This window comes from Typopeltis vanoorti, chromosome 5, assembly GCF_054136105.1.
Source record: "Typopeltis vanoorti isolate ZY-2024b chromosome 5, IOZ_Tvanoo_1.0, whole genome shotgun sequence".
Taxonomy (NCBI): domain Eukaryota; kingdom Metazoa; phylum Arthropoda; class Arachnida; order Uropygi; family Thelyphonidae; genus Typopeltis; species Typopeltis vanoorti.
Genome location: NC_143553.1, coordinates 20,475,289 through 20,495,539, shown reverse-complemented (window position 1 = coordinate 20,495,539; position 20,251 = coordinate 20,475,289). Strand labels below are relative to the sequence as shown.

General features: G+C 36.9%; 1 protein-coding gene across 1 annotated transcript in view; it reads right to left on the bottom strand.

Moving 5' to 3' along the window:
- Positions 1 to 20,251, bottom strand: part of LOC150106258 (beta-scruin-like) — a 361,294-nt gene that overhangs the window by 269,145 nt on the left and 71,898 nt on the right. The gene's annotated exons all lie outside the window — the stretch shown is intronic.

Genomic DNA, 20,251 nt, shown 5'->3' with positions numbered 1-20,251 from the left:
CCATTCAACCTCTTCTTCATTGCCAACAAATCCTGGTGACCAGATCTGTATGCAGCAGTCGACATGGGGTCATATCAAGGCTCAATAAACAGGAATAATAACCTGCTTTTCTCTGCTCATTAAAGTATTCTTCAGCAATCAAATAATCTGATGAGCTGCTTTTTTAGCCCCTTTTACAATGCACCCTCTAAATTTTAACTGCATATCCTAAATCTCTGGCTTTTCAATTTCCTGGAGTAGTTCCATAAATGTGGTATACAGCTGGAAATCTTTTCACCACAAAATGCATAACCTTACATTTTGCCACATTAAACTGACATTTATTCTCATAGATGAAAAGGGGTGATATGATTGAGACATTCAAATTACTGAAGGGTTTCTATAAGATTAATTCAGAGGATATTTTTGAGAATAGGACTGGTGGTGGAAGGACTAGGGCCATCCATGAAACCTCGGCAAGGGTGTGGTTAGCAAGGGTGTTAGAGCCAGGTTTTTTACTTGGAGAGTGGTGAATGAGTGGAATAAGCTGCCAGCATCTGTTGTGGGTGCCATGACCGTAAATGAGTTCAAGGCGAGGTATGATAGATACTGTGTGAATGTTGAATAGTTGTTCTTGCCATGATGTTAGGGCCTTGCTCGATGAGTCTAAGGACTCATTGGAGTTGCCCGTAATAATAATAATAATAATAATAATTTACCCAGATTACCAGTCTATCCAAATCATCCTACAAAATTTTAACATCATCTGTATTAACTATTGCTCTACCCAACTTTGAATCCTCGGCAAACAACTGAAGTTCCTTTCAGATCCTTTCCTATATAATTAATGTACAGATTAAATAGCAGTGGCCTAAGAACAGAGCCTTGCAGAATGCCACTAGTCACACACCTTCTTCTAGACTCTAATCCTGAATAAACTACTCTCTGATATCACTCCATCAACCACCTCATCAACCCTATATCCATTAGAAGTTCATATGGTATCTTTCAAATGCTTTTGCAAAGTCCATCAGTATCACTGTAAACCTATCACCTTTATCCAACTCATTATAAAATGTGAACAAGTTACTGGTTACTGAAGCATGATCTTCCCTTCACAAAACCATGTTTCCCCCATACATTATCCCATTTCCATCCATCCATTCTTGAATTTTGCTCTTACCCAACTTCTCCAGTACCTTGACAACAACTCCTGATATGCTGATTAATTTGCTACAACAGTTTTGGAACCCCCTTTATGCAATGAATCTATTTTCCTCTCTTTCCACCCCCCTTGGGACTAACCCACAGCTGAAACTTAGATTAAACAATGTGCTCAAGGCATAAGAGGCATGATGGTATAAAATATGCTTCATCACTAAATTTAATTTTACTTCATATTTAAATGTAATAGGTTTATAAGTCTTCCTTCTTTTCACTGAGAGCAACACTAGTATCCTTACATATAGCTTCTACTCCCATTATTAACAACAATAAAATAATATAATAGTTACAAACAGTTTATAATTCAAAATCGAGGGGAGGCCCCCCCCCCTGAGAAACACAAAGTCTATCATACCACTCTTTAAACTCACTGACAGTTCTCGCTCCCACCACTCCATCAGGCAATGCATTCCACGGCTCAACCACCCTCCACACAAAGAAACCACTCCTTACCCTCTTGCTCACAGTTTCCTTTCGTAACTTCCAGGGATGGCCTCTTGTCATCACTCCTTCCCGCTGTTCAACCAAGCGAAAGAACTCCCCAGTGTCAACCCTGTAACCACCTCTCAACAGTTTAAAAGTCTCAATCACATCACCTCTCCTTCTTTTATCCACCAAATTCTGCAGTCCAGTCCAACAGCTTTACTGACATCCAGAGTACTCAGTATCTGAAACACACTCTCCTCCTGTACCTCCAGACCTCGAACCAGTCCTATCCCTCTAGCATTAAAACTGACTCCTCTAGGATGAAATACTCCAATAAAGTGTTCATTGAACAATTCCACTATGTCCTCTGCATCAGTCACTCTATTCCCATTTTTATCCCACAATATCATTCTTCCACAGTCATTTCTCATCCTACTGGCCACATAGCTAAAAAATTCCCTAGGATTTTCTTTGGATCCTAGGGCCAATCTCCTCTCATATTCCAGTTTCGCTTTCATTACCACACTAGTCACTCTTCTGGCCTGTGTCTTATATTCTTCATGCATCTTCTCTTCACCTGTCTCCATATATCTCTTCCATAGCCTCTTTTTCACATGCAATTCCTGTTTAATATTGTTTGTCATCCACTTTACTCCAAATTGCATCCTCTTCTTCACTCGTGGTATACAACTTACCATTGCTGATAACAAATATTCTTTCACAATTTCCCACGCACTAGTGATATCCCGGCCGTCCAATTCCTCCCTCCATGAAACTTCCCGAAGTTGACGTCTAAGACTATTATAATCACCTGCCTTATAATTCCACATAAGTTCCCATCTCTTTGATACTCCTGCATGTCTATTCATTTTCCAAGTCAACACCATATGGTCACTCTCTCCAACTGGTGGGAGAGACGTCAACTCAGTTATTATCAACTCTTCTGATGCTATAACCAAATCCAAAACTTTTGAACCTCTTGTTCCCTCTGTTACATGTTGCTTAAGACATTTGTCCCTCAATAATTCTAGAAATTCCATTCCCCTATTGCTACATGCATCTTCCTCTCTCCAATTTATACTACTGAAGTTAAAATCTCCCATAACAATCATTCTTCTTGCATTTGCCAAACTTAGCTGTCTAAACATCTCCTGGTCCCCATCCTCTGTGCTCCTGGGTCTGTAGCAACACCCCACTAAATATCCTGTCTTACCTACCTCTACCTCACACCATATGCTCTCAAAATCATTTGTCTCACTTCCTTCCAAATTCTCCACTCTTAGAGGACATAGGTCATCACTTATCATAAGCAGTACCCCACCACCACGCTTTCCCCTCCTATCCTGACGAAAAATGCTATACCCAGTGACTTCCATTCCTGTTGTTATATCCCCTTCTGTCAACCACGTCTCAGTGATCGCAATAATTTTTGGCCAGGCTGATGCTATCTGCGCCACCAATTCCTCTCCCTTGTTCTGGCATTAGTATAAAGCATATAAATGCCATTGTTTCTATACCCAGCATTATCCCTTCTAGACTCCACTGGGCTCAGTGTTACCTGACATTGTCTTCCTTCTCCCAAGTATCCATTTCCACAAGAGGCCACCCCTGCTATCATCCTTCCTGGGACACACTGACTCGTTCAGAACAGCAATCTCTCGATGCCTACGTCCTTCCTCATTCAAATGTAAATGGTCTCTCGCATACAATTCCTCTCTTTCCTCAAACGCACTCCAAGCATCCACATATACCAGTCCTCTCTTGTCACACATTCTCGCTATTATGCCATTCAATATCACTGCTCTTCTGGTCAGCTCATCATTATCATACCTAGGCAACACACACACTATTTTTCCTCTCTCTGTCTTCTTCCGTACAGTCTCAAGCAAAAATCTCATTTACTAAATTATATTCATTGCAAAGGCTGATCTATGGTCATTTCAGGATTGATTATTTATTTTGGCAGTGTGAAACTTCTATTTTTGGAAAGAGACACAAGAAATAAGTTGTTCAGCAAAAAAAAGAAAAAAAAAAAGATCAAATATCCTAGTACAGTGAAAAAAATTCGAAGTAACAGAGTACATGTAAAGACAAGTGACACAAAAGTCATTCGACCACAGTTAATCTGCTAATGGCTCTAAAATCACCATTAAATGATTAACAGCAGAGGAGGGTAAATACTTGATAAAAGATAGAATGCCGATGAAGTTTTGATCCATGAAAAAGTCTGGGGTAGTCTTGCTATTTCATCCATCTTGGCTGGTAGGAGGGTTAAGCAAGTATGCCAATGCCCTGGAACATTCTCTTAAGATGCATGGTGATATGTCATCAAATCCTATTGTCTTCTTGATAACAAGGTTATTTATTTCCTCAAATACCTCCTGCTCACTTGCGATTAAGCCATCCTCTCCTACAGCCTCTACACTGATCAGGATGAAAAACACTTATAAATTGATCACTGAATATAACAATGTCTTCTGCAGCAGTTACCATTCTACCACTTTCATCCTCTTACTATGATCATTCTTCCTTTGACTTGCCACATATCTAAAAAACTCTCTTGAGTTTTTCTTTGTCTGATTTGCTAATTTCTGCTCATACTCTAGTTTTGTTTTCCTTACTAACGGTCACTTTCCTGGCTTGTTCTTTATACTCTTCATGTAACTGATTATTACCATTATTGATCTTGTACTTCCTCCAAAGTACCTCCTTTTTCTAGATTTCATGCTTAAGCTCCACATTCATCCATTTTACACCTACCTTATTCAGCCTTTTGGCCTTTGGGATACATTCGCACATTGATGCTGTTATGTATTTCTTTGTCAGTTCCCATGTAGAATTTATTTCCTCACTGTTCGATTCCTCATTCCATGTTATAACTTGAAGCTGTCTTCTAAGCTTGTCATAATCACCAGCCTTATAATTCCACATATATCCTTTTCTCACAAAAGTCTGCATATGACTAGCCACTACACAGGTGATCACTTTATGATCACTTTCACCTACTGGAAGAAAGTGCAAAACCCCTCTCACAATTACATCGTCCGATGAAATGATCAGATCTATAACTCTCGATTATCATGTGCCCCCCCTTTACATGCTGCCTGATACAGTTATCTCTCAAGAACTCAAGAAATTCATTTTCCTTATTCCTAAATGCTATTTCTTTATTCCATTTATACTGCCATTATTAAATCACCCATAATAATTATTCTTCCTTTGTTCATTAATAAAAGTTGTTGATACATTTCTTCATCACCACCCTCCATATTCTCTGGCCTATAGCAACATCCAACTAAAATATCTTCTTGTCAACTTCCTCCTAACACCACACTGCTTAATGACTGCACTATTTCCCTCTTTCATGTCCACCTTATATGGACTTAATTCTCCTACTATCATCAGCACTCCCCTAACTTCTTGCCCTTTCAATTTTCACAAAAAATACTGTATCATTCCATTTCTATTCCTGTTACTATATCATCTTCATTCAATGAATACAATGTTAAAATTGTAATAACACAAGATACAATAAGTGGAAGAAATTAATTTGGATATGAAGATTAGTCTTATGAGGGGTGCCCTCTAGGGATGCAATTGGTTAGACTTAAATTTTAAGAATTAAAAGTTATTAAATCTTGGGGAGTATAATACAACCATATTTATTAAGTTTAGGCTAGTTTTTTTTTTTTAAAATCTGATACTGATTCTAAAAAGAATCTTTCAAGTTTGTATTTACTGTGACGGAGAACAATAGTTTTCTTCCATCTGTGCAAGGTATCCAAAGCATGGTCTGCTGGACCTAACGATCATAGTTGTGGTGACAGATGTATTCTTTGTGTTAATCTAAGGATGTTAGCAGATCTCCCAGTCTGACCATAATATAAGAAAAACATACATGTTGGAGTAATTATTTTACTTCTAATTATGAAAATAACACTCGAAATTTTGACCTCTGTATTGAGATCATCATCAGAAAAACATATGCATGTTTACTTGTTTAGTGTCATGTAGCTTATGTGTGTCCTGTGCATATGTATGTTTTCCTGATGATAATCTCAATACAGAAGGTGAAACGTCAAGTGTCATCGTGTTCTGGATGTTATATACACTTGATGGCAGAACCCCCAACACAAGAGAACTTTAGTATAAGAGGACTATAGATGTGGTTAATGTAGTTCCACTATAAAACTTTTTGATTATTATTTATTTAGATTTTTTTATCACCTGTATATTATTATACTTATAAGTACAAAAAAAGTTTATTTTATTTTATTAATTAATTAATTTATATTCATGCATAATTTTTTATTTATTATTATTATTTTATTTTAGATATGTGAAGAGCCAAAGGCTTCAATTCGGCGACATATAACTTGTTTAAGTTAAGGGATATTACATCCCAAATAGTTTCTTAGCCGAATAAGAAACTCAAAGAGTTTCATGCCGAATATAGTAGAAACTATATAAAGTTCGGCGATTCCAAGCGTAAGCAAATACCTGGATACTGCAGCACTGATCCCAAAGGGTAGTGCCCCAGCTTGCACTACCCTTTGGGATCAGTGCTGCAGTATCCAGGTATTTGCTTACGCTTGGAATCGCCGAACTTTATATAGTTTCTACTATATTCGGCATGAAACTCTTTGAGTTTCTTATTCGGCTAAGAAACTATTTGGGATGTAATATCCCTTAACTTAAATATTTTATTTTATTTCTTTTTTTTTACCAGAGGTCAGGCTAAGGTAAACAATTAGTATAGCATTTAGATTTATCTTACTTTGTGTAGTGTCATGTAGCTAGTGTCCCGTGCATATGCATGTTTTCCTGAAGATAATCTCAATACAGGTGAAATGTCAAGTGTCATCGTGTTCTGGATGTTATATACACTTGATGGCAGAACCCCTCAATGCAAGAGGACTGTAGATGTGGTTAATTTAGTTCCACTATAAAACATTCTGATTTTTATTTATTTAGATTTTTTTTATCACCTGTATATTATTATACTTGTAAGTACAAAAAAGTTGTATTTTATTTTATTAATTAATTTATTTATATTCATGTATAATTATTTATTTATTATTATTATTATTTTATTTTTTACCAGAGGTCAGGCTAGGGTAAACAATTAGTATAGCATTTAGATTTATCTTACTTTGTGTAGTGTCATGTAGCTAGTGTCCTCTGCATATGTATGTTTTCCTGATAATGACATCAATACAGAAGTTGAAACATTGAGTGTTATTTTCATAATTAGAAGTAAAGTAATTACTCCAACATTTGTGTTTTTGTCTTCATAAATTCTTCACAATGAATGTTGACCACCATGTAACTTAACTTTAAAAGAATTTTATTTATTTATTCGTGTGGGGTTCTCCCCATTCCTCGACTGCCCTTTAGACTAGTTGAGCCCTCCTAATGAGGGATTAAGTACGAATTTTTGATTGTAGCAGCGTGTGTTCACGAGGCCGGTTTGCCTGCTTGTGGGATGAAAATCTCCAGATAAACTGGGGGGGGGGGGGGGGGAACCCTGCTGTCTACGCCCAAGACCGACTAACTTGGATATGGCTGAGAAAGATCCTTAAGCTCCTCACGTTGTTGATGGGATTTGAACCTAGGACACCCCTTCCCTAGGCATATGGTTGTGAATGCATAGCCACTAGGCTAATCATGCAGACACTTTAAAAGAATAATATGATAAGTTGCAAGAACAAGGAACCTTTGAAATACCTGAAACAGAAAGGGAAGGAAGTAGATAATTATGGATGTGGAGAAGGGAAGCCAGCTGTAAATAAGGTTTGAAAACAGTGAAAGATTACATTTCTTTAAAGTTCTGGCTATTTTTTCTGAAGTGTCCTGGATATATGGAAAATTAATAGCATTACTGTAGCCTTTATGTTAAGAGAGAAATGTGAGGAAGTGGAAGGGACAGATAATTTGTAAATCTTTTTGGCATTGTGACCAGTGGACAGATAGGTTTGACAAATAAAGGTAAGTTCCAGAGTAAGGGAAACTTTCATGAGCAAATGTTGGAAGCTCTGTTGACAAGGGTTTTGATAACACCATATTATTGAGGTTGGGGATGGTGGGAAAGTTTATGTATGTATCAACCTGATGAGTGAGTTTTTCTGTAAACTGCAAAAGAAATGGTGCAATTGGGCAGATGTGAGATTAGAGTATCTAAAAAAAGACAAGCTGTTTTTGGTATTTTCTTTTTCAATAGTGAACTGGATTTCAGTGTGCGGACTGAAATCCAGTCAGGTGGAGGAGGAAAGAGTCTAATGTGTCTGAGCCATGTTGCCAAATAGAAACACGTGATCAATATATCTTAACCAAGTTGAAGGTTTGAGACTGGCAGTATCAAGAACATGTTTCCTCCATGTAGATACTGGCCAGAGGGGAAGAGGTGGGGTAGCCCATGGAAGTACCCTTAATCTGTTTATATATGGTGTCTTTGCAAAAGAAGTAAACAGTATGGATAGCAAAATTAAAGATATCAGTAATGGGGGAGGGGGAACCATTTCTCAGTAAATTTAGTGTCAGAAAGGAGAATATTTGTGAATAATGATGTGACATCAAAGTTTACCATGATATCATTATCGTTTAAAATTAAAACTGGATTAAGGATTTGAAATGTGTGGATTTTTTATATAAGAAGAAGTGTAGTCAGTAAGTGGAATTAAAGATTTAGCTAATTGTTTGGCTAATTTAAAGAAGGGGGGGGGGGGTAGTAGCATCTGCTATGGGATGGAGAGGATAATTAGATTTATAAATTTTTGGTAATCCATATATCCAGGGAGTGGGGGGGGGAGGAGGAATACTAAGAATACTATCAAAAATACAGATGACCTATTCTGGAAATTAAGCAACACTACTCCATCCCAGGATGACATCCTCTCCTCACTAGATGCAACTTCATTATACACCAACGTGGATGTTTAGACATCGTACACACACTAGTCTCCGAGGACCACACCCTACACACACGCACAAAATTAACACCAAATGACATCATTAGTTTGATTAAACTCACAATATCCGCCAACTTCTTTAAATTCAACAACTCCTTATATGTTCAAATTTTCAGTCTCCCAATGGGCCAAAACATCAGTGGACAATTAGCGGAGTTATTCCTGGCGCACATTGAATCACTTCTACTCCCCCCCCTCCCTCGGCATCACCTTCTATGGCAGATATGTAGACGATATTCTATGCATTGGCAAACCCTCACACATCTCCGCCTTACAAACATCCCTCAACGATTTTAGCAACAGACTACAATTCACCATGGAAACAGAACAGAACAAATCCATCAATTTCTTAAATCTTACATTAATCAGAAGTCATAACAGAATTGCCACGAAGATATTTCACAAGCCCACACATGTCGGAAACTACCTCCATTTCAATTCATACCACCCATATTCCGTTAAAAAATCAGTCATCCTATCACAATTTATCAATGCTTACAAATTCTCCACCAACAGCAATTCTCTTAACACTGAACTCAAGTATTTAACACAGGTTTTCAAAAATCGAAACTACCCCACGCATCTAATAAATTACGCGAACCTTACAGCAAAATGCCATCTTAACAATAATACAACAAAAGCAGACTTCCCGACACGCATGGTCATCAAATTGCCATACATCCGAAACACATACAAGGCTTACAAATACATTTTCAAAAACACGAACTATAAGCTAATATTCACCACAAACCATAAATTAGGAACTCTCCTAAAACCTACTAAATCTCTCACTCATAAAGAATTATTCGAACACCACAACGTAGTCTATAAATTCCCTTGTCAAAAAGACTGTGACGTCACCTAAACGGGCTCTACAATTAGGTCATTATGGACTAGACTACAAGAGCACTTCAGGGATTGCAATATTCCCATTCCAGAATATCTGAACACGAAAAAACATCGCAACATCAAAAAGAAAAACAAACCACAGAATACAGGGAAGACTGAAATTGCAGCTCACGCCCTTGAACTAAAACACATTCCCCAAAATGATAAAGCCACAATCATTGACAAACAAGAAAACGAAACGATGCTTAGAATATCCGAAACTATTGCCATAAAATGTGACGGAAATTCTATCAACGTCCACTGCCCCTACCTAATTTCCGAATGTTGGACGATCCAAAACTTACAAATTAAGCCTCGCCTCCGGCCATTTAGCGACAACAAATGCCCAAATTTGGCAGACACATCTTGCAGCCTTGACATAGCCCTACAGTCATTCCCACAAAGTTCCAACGATGGTCAGACGATGACCGAAACGGTCCGCACTCCGTAAACCCTTGCCCCAGTTTCCACATAAGGATACCCTTCCCCTTCCTTCCCCCCCCTCTCCCCACAACAAAATAATATATATATATATTTATATATATATTATTAATAGTAACCCGGGTTCCCAAACTTATTTCCCGTGTCCCAAGTACATCCCCATGTTCTTTCCCTCTCTTTTCCCCCCCCTTCCACAAGAGCTTGGATTTAGAAGGCATCTTTAAACCAAAATCAAGGTATGTACATAATTTTTCAACATTTTTTATTCTGCCATAATTGCCTCTACACTCGCCCGTAATGTCCTAAATTATATATATATATACCCCTTTTGAGTTATGTTAGCCAATGTATTAAATATAAGGGACACTCCTAAACAAAAACAGGCTAAAATAGCCGTTAATTATATTAATACTAAGAGGTTTTAGTTTTATAACAACTTCAGGAGACCAAGATGTGATATTTTTAGAAGCATTTTTAACGTTTTTCCGAGACTTCGAGGGATCATAATCCAGCAGTTCATAGGTGGTAGAGTCTCAGAGACGTACATTTGTTTTTAGATTATAATTAGTGGAGAGATTTCTTTTTGGAGATGACATTTGCAATAAGATGTTAGCTACACCAAGCCTGATGTTGGCAATATTAGGAGATAAGTTGTGCACACGCTGTTCTATATGCCACATGATTTCTAAACTAGAAATTTGCCAGGCCGCTACTGCAAAGTTGTGACCAAGGCTAAGCACACTAATGGTATTTTGTCGAGTCTTTTTGATGACAGGTTAATGACAACTTGTAGTGGCTGACTTTGCAGAGGAGAAGAAGAACTATGAAGATTATTACATTTCTTAATATGTTTATCTTTCATCTTCTGAAATTCTTTAGAAGCAGATTTCTCAGAAATATCAAACAGAACACTCCATAGGTTTATTTACCTATTTACCAGTATTCTCTCCACATGTCAGGTGTTGGTGGCAGGGCAGTTGAAGAGAGTTCGTCCATGGACCAGAAAGGCTTTCCAGATTTTAGGTGAAAACTAGGTGGATTTAAGAGTCTGGTGCAGGGGCAGGAGTGGGTTGCTCATTGCTTTATTAAATTCTTTAATCGAGGCTTGTCTTCTCCGTATGTTTGGTAGAACAATGTTAGATAGGACAGGCAGCCAGGAGAGAGGGGTGCTTCTCACTGTCCCACTAATTGTAGGACAGTGAGAAGCCACTTACTCAAGTCAACAGTTTATATTCAAATCTCATATCCCGCAATTTATTTAATAGATTTTCATGTAGTATCCTATCAAATGCCTTAGCAACATTATCATAGTGTATCCATTTCCTTTATTCCACTCAACCATTACATAATTATAAAATATGAGCAAATTGCTCAGATGTGATCTTCCTTTAGTAAATCTATGTTGTTCTTTGCAAAATATAGATTGTCTGTCAACCGATTTCAGTATGCATGGTCTTATCAACTTCTCTAAAATCTTCACGACCACTCCAGATATACTAATAGGTCAGCAGTTAGACATCACTTTTTGTACCACCCTTGTACAATGAGGGATATCATGAATTTTTTGCATTCCTGTGGGATCTTTCCTGAGATGAAGCTCAAATTGTAGAATGTAGCTCAGTAGAAGTGGCATTGCACTCAATGTCGCTTGACCACATGAAGAAAGACTAGGGGTTAGAATCTAGTCACTGACTAGAGGAATGTTCTGCCAGTCTGGCTGGCCGAGTGGTTAGTGTATTCAATCTCCAGCCAAAAGACTGCAGGTTCGAATAACGCTATGGGCATGTGATTGTTTTTGGAAATACTAGTGGTGGTAGGCGGTAGATGGCGTTGGTGTAGTTGTGGTCAGTTGGTGGATTGAGTTGTGGAGAGAGAGCAGGTGCCCTCCCTCGATGAGTCTTTGGATGGAGGTGTCAAATAATAATAATATAATCATTTGCTGGCCTGATTGGTCAAGTGGTTAGCATATCTGCTCTCCAGCCATATGGCTGCGGGTTCGAATCGCGCTGTGGGCATGGACGTTTGTGATTGTCTGTGAAAGTACTAGTGGTGGTAGTTGGCGGTAGATGGCACTGGTGATGATGAAGATTGGTGGAGTAGTGAGACGAACAGTTGTAGAGTAGGTGCCCTCTCTCGATGAGTCTTTGGACTCCCTGGAGGTGTGATATAATAATAATAAATTATACAACCAGGTCAAGGGTCTAACCAATTCAGTAAAATATTCCCTTAACACATGTTCTGAAATTCCATATCTTTCTCTATCTTTACTAACCAGTTATTAACTACATTATTCAAGAATGCTAGAACTTATTTTTTTCCGACATCTTTACCTCTTCATTCAATGTACTGGTAGTACTGTGTGCCATGTTGCATACACCAAGTTTGTAAATCTCAGAAAAGTGAGGATTCATTTTTGAACAATCACATTTGTTTCTGAGATGAGCAGACTATTGGTATCTCATAAAGTTATCCCATAAGTTATTTTTCCACATTCATTCTTTCTTTCACATGCAAGATAACAATAATATTTTGCTTTTTACTGCCTTCAGCTTGAACCAATAACTACTTTTCATATGCTGACTTTGCTTCCTATACAATTCTTGCAAATTTTCTGGGCTGTGCTTTATAGCCCAGAAAATTTATAGCCCATCGTTATTCTCATGATCATCTTCTTCTTGTAGATCTCTTGCTTAAATAAGGTTGCTATTCCATTTCACTCCTACCTATCCCATCCACAGTTGCACATCCATTTCACCCCTACCTTGTTTATACGTCAAACCTCATGGACACATTAGATATTGCATAATTGTAGAATCCTTTCCATTCTGTAACTGATGCTTAGAGAATGAACATGCTATTCCCTTAATTTTGTCATAATTTCCAGCTGAGTTCAGAATACAACCTTTCTTAAATGGGAACATAAATATATTTAACAACTTTCTGTGATCACTTTCGATGGCATGATCACTGTTACCAACTGGTGGAAGAACCATCAGATCTTTAAATAAGGCAGCTTCTGATGATGTGAACAAATGTACACTCTTTGACCTTAACTTCTTTCTTTCACATGCTGCTTGAGAAAGTTATCCCATAACAGCTTGATAAATTTCCTTTCATTCTTATTATTAGATTCTTGATGACATAACATTGGCCAACAAAAAAAAATTTTTTTTCTGCTGATTATGATCTGACACTTGTTTTTTACTAATTTGGGTGCGCTGATTTCAAATATCAAACCTATTTTTCTCTATCACGTCAGATTTTTCCTCTAGTGCATTTTCTTTTTGCTAATTTGTAAGTTTTTGATAGTTTTAAGGAGGCAGTACTATTTAGAGGATCAAAAACATCGATTTTTTAATATTATTTTCTGAAAGTATGTACTTTTAAAAATCTGTTCCTAACTTTTTATCAAGACATTCAAAAAATTCCCGAAGTTTTAGCCTATTATTCAATGCGGTGCGCAGATCAGAATCGGAGCACTCACCGCTCTCGCTTGTTAGTAAACGAATAAATGCGTAAGAACCTGCAACGGCACGTACTGACACTTTGAATGCAAGAGAGGCTGATAACCAACATAATACATTTCGGTGATGAAAAGTAGGTGATGACAACTGCCTAAACCAATTGAATGCTATATGCGTCATTGCGGACAAAGAACGATCGAAATCAGTCAATCGTTAATCGATCGTGAAAGTATGATGGTGCTTATAACGTTTCAATAAAGTCTCTGGTTTTCTTTTTTGTCTTGTTAATTGCATGTTAGTCGGCAGTGAAGAAAATACATCATGTGTACTACTTGAAAATGTGTCAATAGTGTAGATTCCTTCTGCTACATTTGTGGCAGCTTTACTGTTCCCAGTCAAAGGACAGATATCACCAATTTCGTTAAGAAAGTGTACTTTGCATACTTTGACGTAAAAATTGCAGATCAGGACAAGTCATGGGCACCAAATAAAGTGTGTAAGTCATGTGTAGAAAATTTACGACAGTGGAGCAAGGGAAAACGCCAAAAATTAGCTTTTGGCATTCCAATGATTTGGCATGAACCAAAAAATCACGTAAGTCATTCAATTCCGCTTGAGCAAAACGTTGCGGTCCAGAATAAGAAAAATATCGTGTATCCAAATCTCGACTCAGCAATTCGACCAGTTGCTCATTCCAATGAAATAGCCGTGCCAATTTATAAAGGACTTCCTTTACTTGAGGACGAGCATGATCGGGATATGCCAGATGTTCTTGAGGAGCAAGACCCAGATGTTGATTTAGACAATGAAAATTTAATTTCTAGTTCTAGACTGCAACGTTTTACTCAAGCGGAATTGAATGACTTAGTAATTTGGGCCTATCAAAGGAATCATCGGAATTGTTAGCTTCAAGATTAAATGAAAAAACTTACTGGAGCAAGATACGAAGAAAACTTTTTATCGTAGCAGGGAAAGTAATCTTGTACAATATTTTAAACACGAGTGTGGGTTTGTTTACTGTAACAATGTGTCAGTTTACTAACTGAAATGAGTGTTGTACAATATCATCCAAATGAGTGGCATTTATTTATCGACAGTTCAAGCAGAAGTCTCAAGTGTGTCTTACTACACAATGGGAATCTATGTGGCTCAATTCCTATTGGCTATTCAGTCCACTTAAAGGAAACATATGAGGACATTAAAAAGGTTCTGTAGTTATTAAAATATACAGACCATAACTGGATCATCTGTGTGGATCTTAAAATGGTGAACTTTTTACTTGGCTTTCAAAGAGGATATACAAAGTTTCCGTGTTTTCTATGCTTCTGGGATAGTCGAGCTAGAAACCAACACCGGAGTCAGAAACATTGGCCTCTTAGAATATCCTTAAATGTTGGAGAACAGAATGTTATAAATCAAGCTTTAATCGACAGAGAAAAAATCATTTTTCCACCTCTACACATCAAACTAGGCCTTATGAAGCAGTATGTTAAAGTTTTAGATTTACAAGGTGACTGTTTCCAATACATATGTGAAAAATTTCCACGACTTAGTTATGAAAAAATTAAAGCCAGTGTATTTGATGGACCGCAAATTAGAACTTTAATGAGAAACCCAAATTTCATCAACTCTATGAACGTAATTGAGAAAGAGGCCTGGACTTCATTTACGATGGTTGCGAATAATTTTCTTGGAAACAAAAAAGTGTGCAATTACAAAATTACCTAGGTTGCAACATGAGCGTAAAGCTTCATTTCCTATACAGTCATCTTGATAGATTTCCCGAGAATTTAGGTGCTGTAAGCGATGAACAAGGTGAAAGATTTCATCAAGACTTAAAAACTATGGAAGATCGGTACCAAGGAAGATGGGATTCTCACATGATGGCCGACTACTGTTGGAGTATTCAAAGGGATTGCCAAAACAGAACACACAGCTGAAATTGCTACAAACAAAAATTTATTCCCTGAAACTCATGTGTAAGTAAAATTGTTATTTTTTTATAAATATTCTTGTAATTTTTAATGAATATTGTTAAGTAGTTATGTATTTAATTATCGGCCTCTCTCGCATTGAAAGCACCAGTACGTACCGTTGCAGGTTCTTACGCATTTATTCATTTACTAACAAGTGAGAGCGGTGAGCGCTCCGATTCTGATCTGCACACCGCTTTGAATAATAGGCTATATCTTTGGGAATTTTTTGAATGTCTTGATAAAAAGTTAGGAGCAGATTTTTAAAAGTACATACTTTCAGAAAATAATATTAAAAAATCGATTTTTTTGATCCTCTAAATAGTACTGCCTCCTTAAAACTATCAAAAACTTACAAATTAGCAAAAAGAAAATGCCATAGAGGAAAAACCTGACGTGACAGAGAAAAATGGGTTTGATATTTGAAATCAGCACACCCAAATTAGTAAAAAACAAGTCTCATATAAAAGTCAGCAAAAATTGTGTTGGACTGCAACTTTCAGATAATTTAAGTCAGTTACCTATAATGATGCCTATGTGGACGTATTATATAGGATGAATTTGGAGGCACGAAAGAGCCTGTTTGCTGTGTGCAGTTTGTATGTGAGTGAAACAGGCAGCATGAAGCTGGGTAAATTGTTGTTGAGAAGAGAAGAGAAACGTGTGTAGCCAGTAGGAGAAATCAAAATTAGTCAATGGGACTATGAGTATAAGCCACCAATATCAGTGAGAAACTAATGATAAAGAAATGCAAGACAAGGAAGTCCTCAGAGAACACACAAAGTCAAAAGACTAGTTAAATAATGGGGATGCAGAATTGTGGGAAGAAAAAAGGTGAACTAAGGGCAAGCTACTAAGCTTATAGGCAAGTGATATTAGAAATAAAAGTGCAGAGCTTGTAGCCTAGATGAAATTATTGGTTAGCAAATCAACAGATTCAACGTGATATGGTTAAAAGAGGATGAGGTACTCACAGTAATATAATACGATAGTTATAGCATTTTTCAAAAAGACAAAAACAATAAAAGAGAAGGTAGAGAATTACTGATGATTTCAGAAGAGCTATGCCCCTTTCCATGTGGAACTTGATGAAAACTGTAACAATAATATCTTTCAGGCCATTTGATATAAGGTTGAGATGAGCATGAATTTTTAGATATTCTGCAGGGTGCTGCTATAGCCAGAAAATATAAAGGGCAATGATTGTGAAATGTTGAAGCAGATGAGACTATTAAGTGACATTAAGATTCTGGAAGCAGTAAATAAATTTTCAGTGAGGGGGGGATTGAATTCTTTGAGTTACTTAGAGATATTCCTTCTTTATGTAGCATGCAGCTAAACCAATGTGTGTGGATCATGAGTGTTGGAAGTAATGATATAGACTAATACTATAATAATAAAAGATGTCACCACAATACCACCAACAGAGAAAAGTTATCAAGATGGGTTTGCCATGGAAAGAATTAAGAATTTGTAGAATTAGGAAGAGAAGACTATGATCATTTACGAAAATTGGTGATGTACAGTGGCTTGACAGTTGAAGGGGGGAAATTGTGACTTTAGTAAATCAAGGTTTTCAATTAATGGTACATTTGTGAATAGTGAAGTGATTTCAAAACTCACCATTATGTCTGAACTTTTTGGTGAGTTTTGATATCACTTCACTATTCACAAATGTACCATTAATCAAAAAATGTACCCTTGATTTACTAAAGTCTCAATTTCCTTCTGATATATTTCAACTATTTAAATTCACAGTATAGGCAGGTTATTTTACATGGAAAGAAAAAATATACAAACAATTAGATGGGACAGCAATGGGCTCCCCCCCCCTTTCTCTCCCCCTTAGCCAATTTCTACATAGAACATTTGGAAAAGCTAGCTATCAATACAGCCACACTCAAACCAAGACTTTGGCTATGCTATGTTGATGATGTGCTTGCTATTTGGCCACATGGCCCAGAAACAGTGGATACATTGTTAGTGCATTTAAATAGCTAACACCCAAAAATCCACTTTACGATGGAACTGGAAGCTAATGACTATCTTCCCTTCCTGGATACACTAATCACACATCTTCCAGATAGTTTCTTATCATTCTTGGTTTATAGAAAACCCACACATACAGGGAGATATTTACACTAACAATCACCATCACCCATCTCAACAATATGGTATTCTAAAAGCACTAACCCAAAGAGCTAGAGAAATTTGTTCCGATGATATTGCTCTCACTGCTGAACTCACTCACTCACTTATTGGAAGGTTTTCCACTTGGTTATACTATAAATTAAAGATACTAATAAATTACGTACTTGTTTAATCCTTTATTCAAGTGTAAACAAACAAAGTCTGCACCTGAAATATAATCAAGACTAGGGCAACTCATATAAAGAAGCTAATGACTTCACATCACTTGCTTTAGTATCCCATAATGCAAAGCACATATCCTTATGGGTATGTATAATGCTATGCATTATGGGAAGGGTCACTACCCAGACCGGTTTCAACATTTATTGAGGTCTCATCAGTGGGAGCCACACCCAGCCCCTTCTGCATTACTTCAACTACGGTTGAAGTAATGTAGAAGTCATATTTTCATATAAGAGTTGAAAAGTGTCACATCTTATTATTAAAATACTCTGGATCAGAGATAGTTGTTGGAAGTTTTTCCACTTGGTTATACTATAAATGAAAGATACCAAGAAATTATATACTTGTTTAATCCTTTATCCAAGTGTGATGTAAGCAAACAAAGTTTGCTTATACTGCCCTAGTCCTGATTATATATACCAACTATATAATTTCTTGGTATCATTACTTTATAGTATAACCAAGTGGAAAAACATCCACTTGGTTATACTATACCAAGTGGAAGTGTAGTGACCCTTCCCATAATGCATAGCATTATACATACTCGTAAGGATATGTGCTTTGCATTATGGGATACTAAGGCAGGTGATGTGAAGTCATTAGTTGCTTTATACAAGTTGTTCCATACTGAAAATAGTTCAGGTGCAAACTTGTTTACTTACACCTGGATAAAGGATTAAACCAAGTATATAATTTCTTAGTATCTTTAATTCACTCACTTACATCACAGCTTCTTGGCCAATGGCTGTAATCCCCATAAGATATGATAACTAATATTTATGGAATTGACAGCGTATACTGGAAATATAGATTAAATAAACTTTAATATACACTGTTATGAGTACTTGTGTGCACGTGTCTTTTTAGTAAGTTCCCAAGAAGATGGCAACGTGATGTTCGCCGAAATATCGGAAAGTGTATATTAAAGTTTATTTAATCTATATTTCCAGTATACGCTGTCAATTCCTTAAATATTAGTTATCATGTCTAACCAGCGTATAAGCCTCTCAACAAGAATAACCCCATAAGATAGACAAAATACTAAATGCTCCCCAGAAATCTCCCCCATTGGCTACCACAGAAGACTACAACAAAACCGTCACTATCCCATATATTAAAGGCACATCTGAAAAGATATCCAGAGTGCTTAATAAACACCAAGTACGCACCATATTTAAACTCTAGGTGAAATTATCAACTGTCATCCATTCACCCAAGGACAGAATCTCTCCTTTATCACATCCAGGAGTCTATGAAGGGCCATGTTCATGTGAATGAGCCTACTATGGATAGACAGGAAAAACTGTGGACATCTGAATCAGTGAACATAAAAAAATACATCCATCACTAACGCTATGGCAAGTCAGGTCTAGCAGACCATGCTTTAGATATCACTGCACACAGGATCGATTGAAGAAAAAAAAAAAAAAAATGTACTCCACAGAAGCTTTTATAAGACAGAGAGGTTGTTCCTGGAATCAACAGAAGCCTTGAAACATACTCCAAACCTCAACAAATATGGCTGTGTAAATTTGCTGAAGATTTGGGAGACAGTCATCTTAAGACCAAATAATTAACACCTGATTTCTCTCTCTCTCTCTCTTTTTTTTTTTTTTTTCAACATAGATGGTGCCTAATTAGGACTTTAGTTTTTGAGTTGTATGTTACAATTGGGTAAACTAGTCCCATTGTTATACTGGATTGTGATGATCTCACATACTGTGACAAACTGTTTTTGTGTTCTGAAGATGCTGGATAGAATACCAGCGATCAGCAATGTTAACAAACAGTTATTTTCTTATCAGTCTGTGTTCTCATCTATACAGTTAAAATTAATCAACATCTACAACGAACACATAAGCCTTCCCACATATTTGAAATAGTTGGAAGTTAAGAAAGGTTGATGTTAATAATGTAACAGTACTGGATGAGATGTTGTTGTTGTTATATGCTATCTATTTGTTTTGACTCTTGGTGGTCCTGTGAACAAAGGCTCTCCATCCCACTTGGCCTTTCTCTCAGTAACTGTAAGTTCAAGTTGATAAGTTCTTTTATGCTGTCCATCCAACTCTTTTATGGTCTTCCTCTTCTCCTCATTCTCTCAATGTTTCCCCAACATAACTGCTTTTTCCAATAATTCATCAGCTCACATAATATGTCCCAAATACATCAACTTCTGTTTAGCGATCATTGCCTCCAAGAAGCATTCTATCTTTATATTCTCTAAAACCTACTCACTGGTCATTCTCGCAGTGAATGAGAGATATTACCATATATATTGAGGGAATGTGAAGATGAGTGAAGTTGAGTATGGAGGTGCAATGTCCTGAGAAAGAAAGATGACATGTTGATTACCACAAGGAACTGTATTAGGAGTATTGTTATTTAATTTATATATCAATCACATTAAGAAAGCAACTGGCATTAAACCTGACATCAGAATCTGCAATATCAAACTTAGCTCTCTGCTTGATACAGATGATGCTCCTGACCAAAATTAGTGCAAGTCTACAGT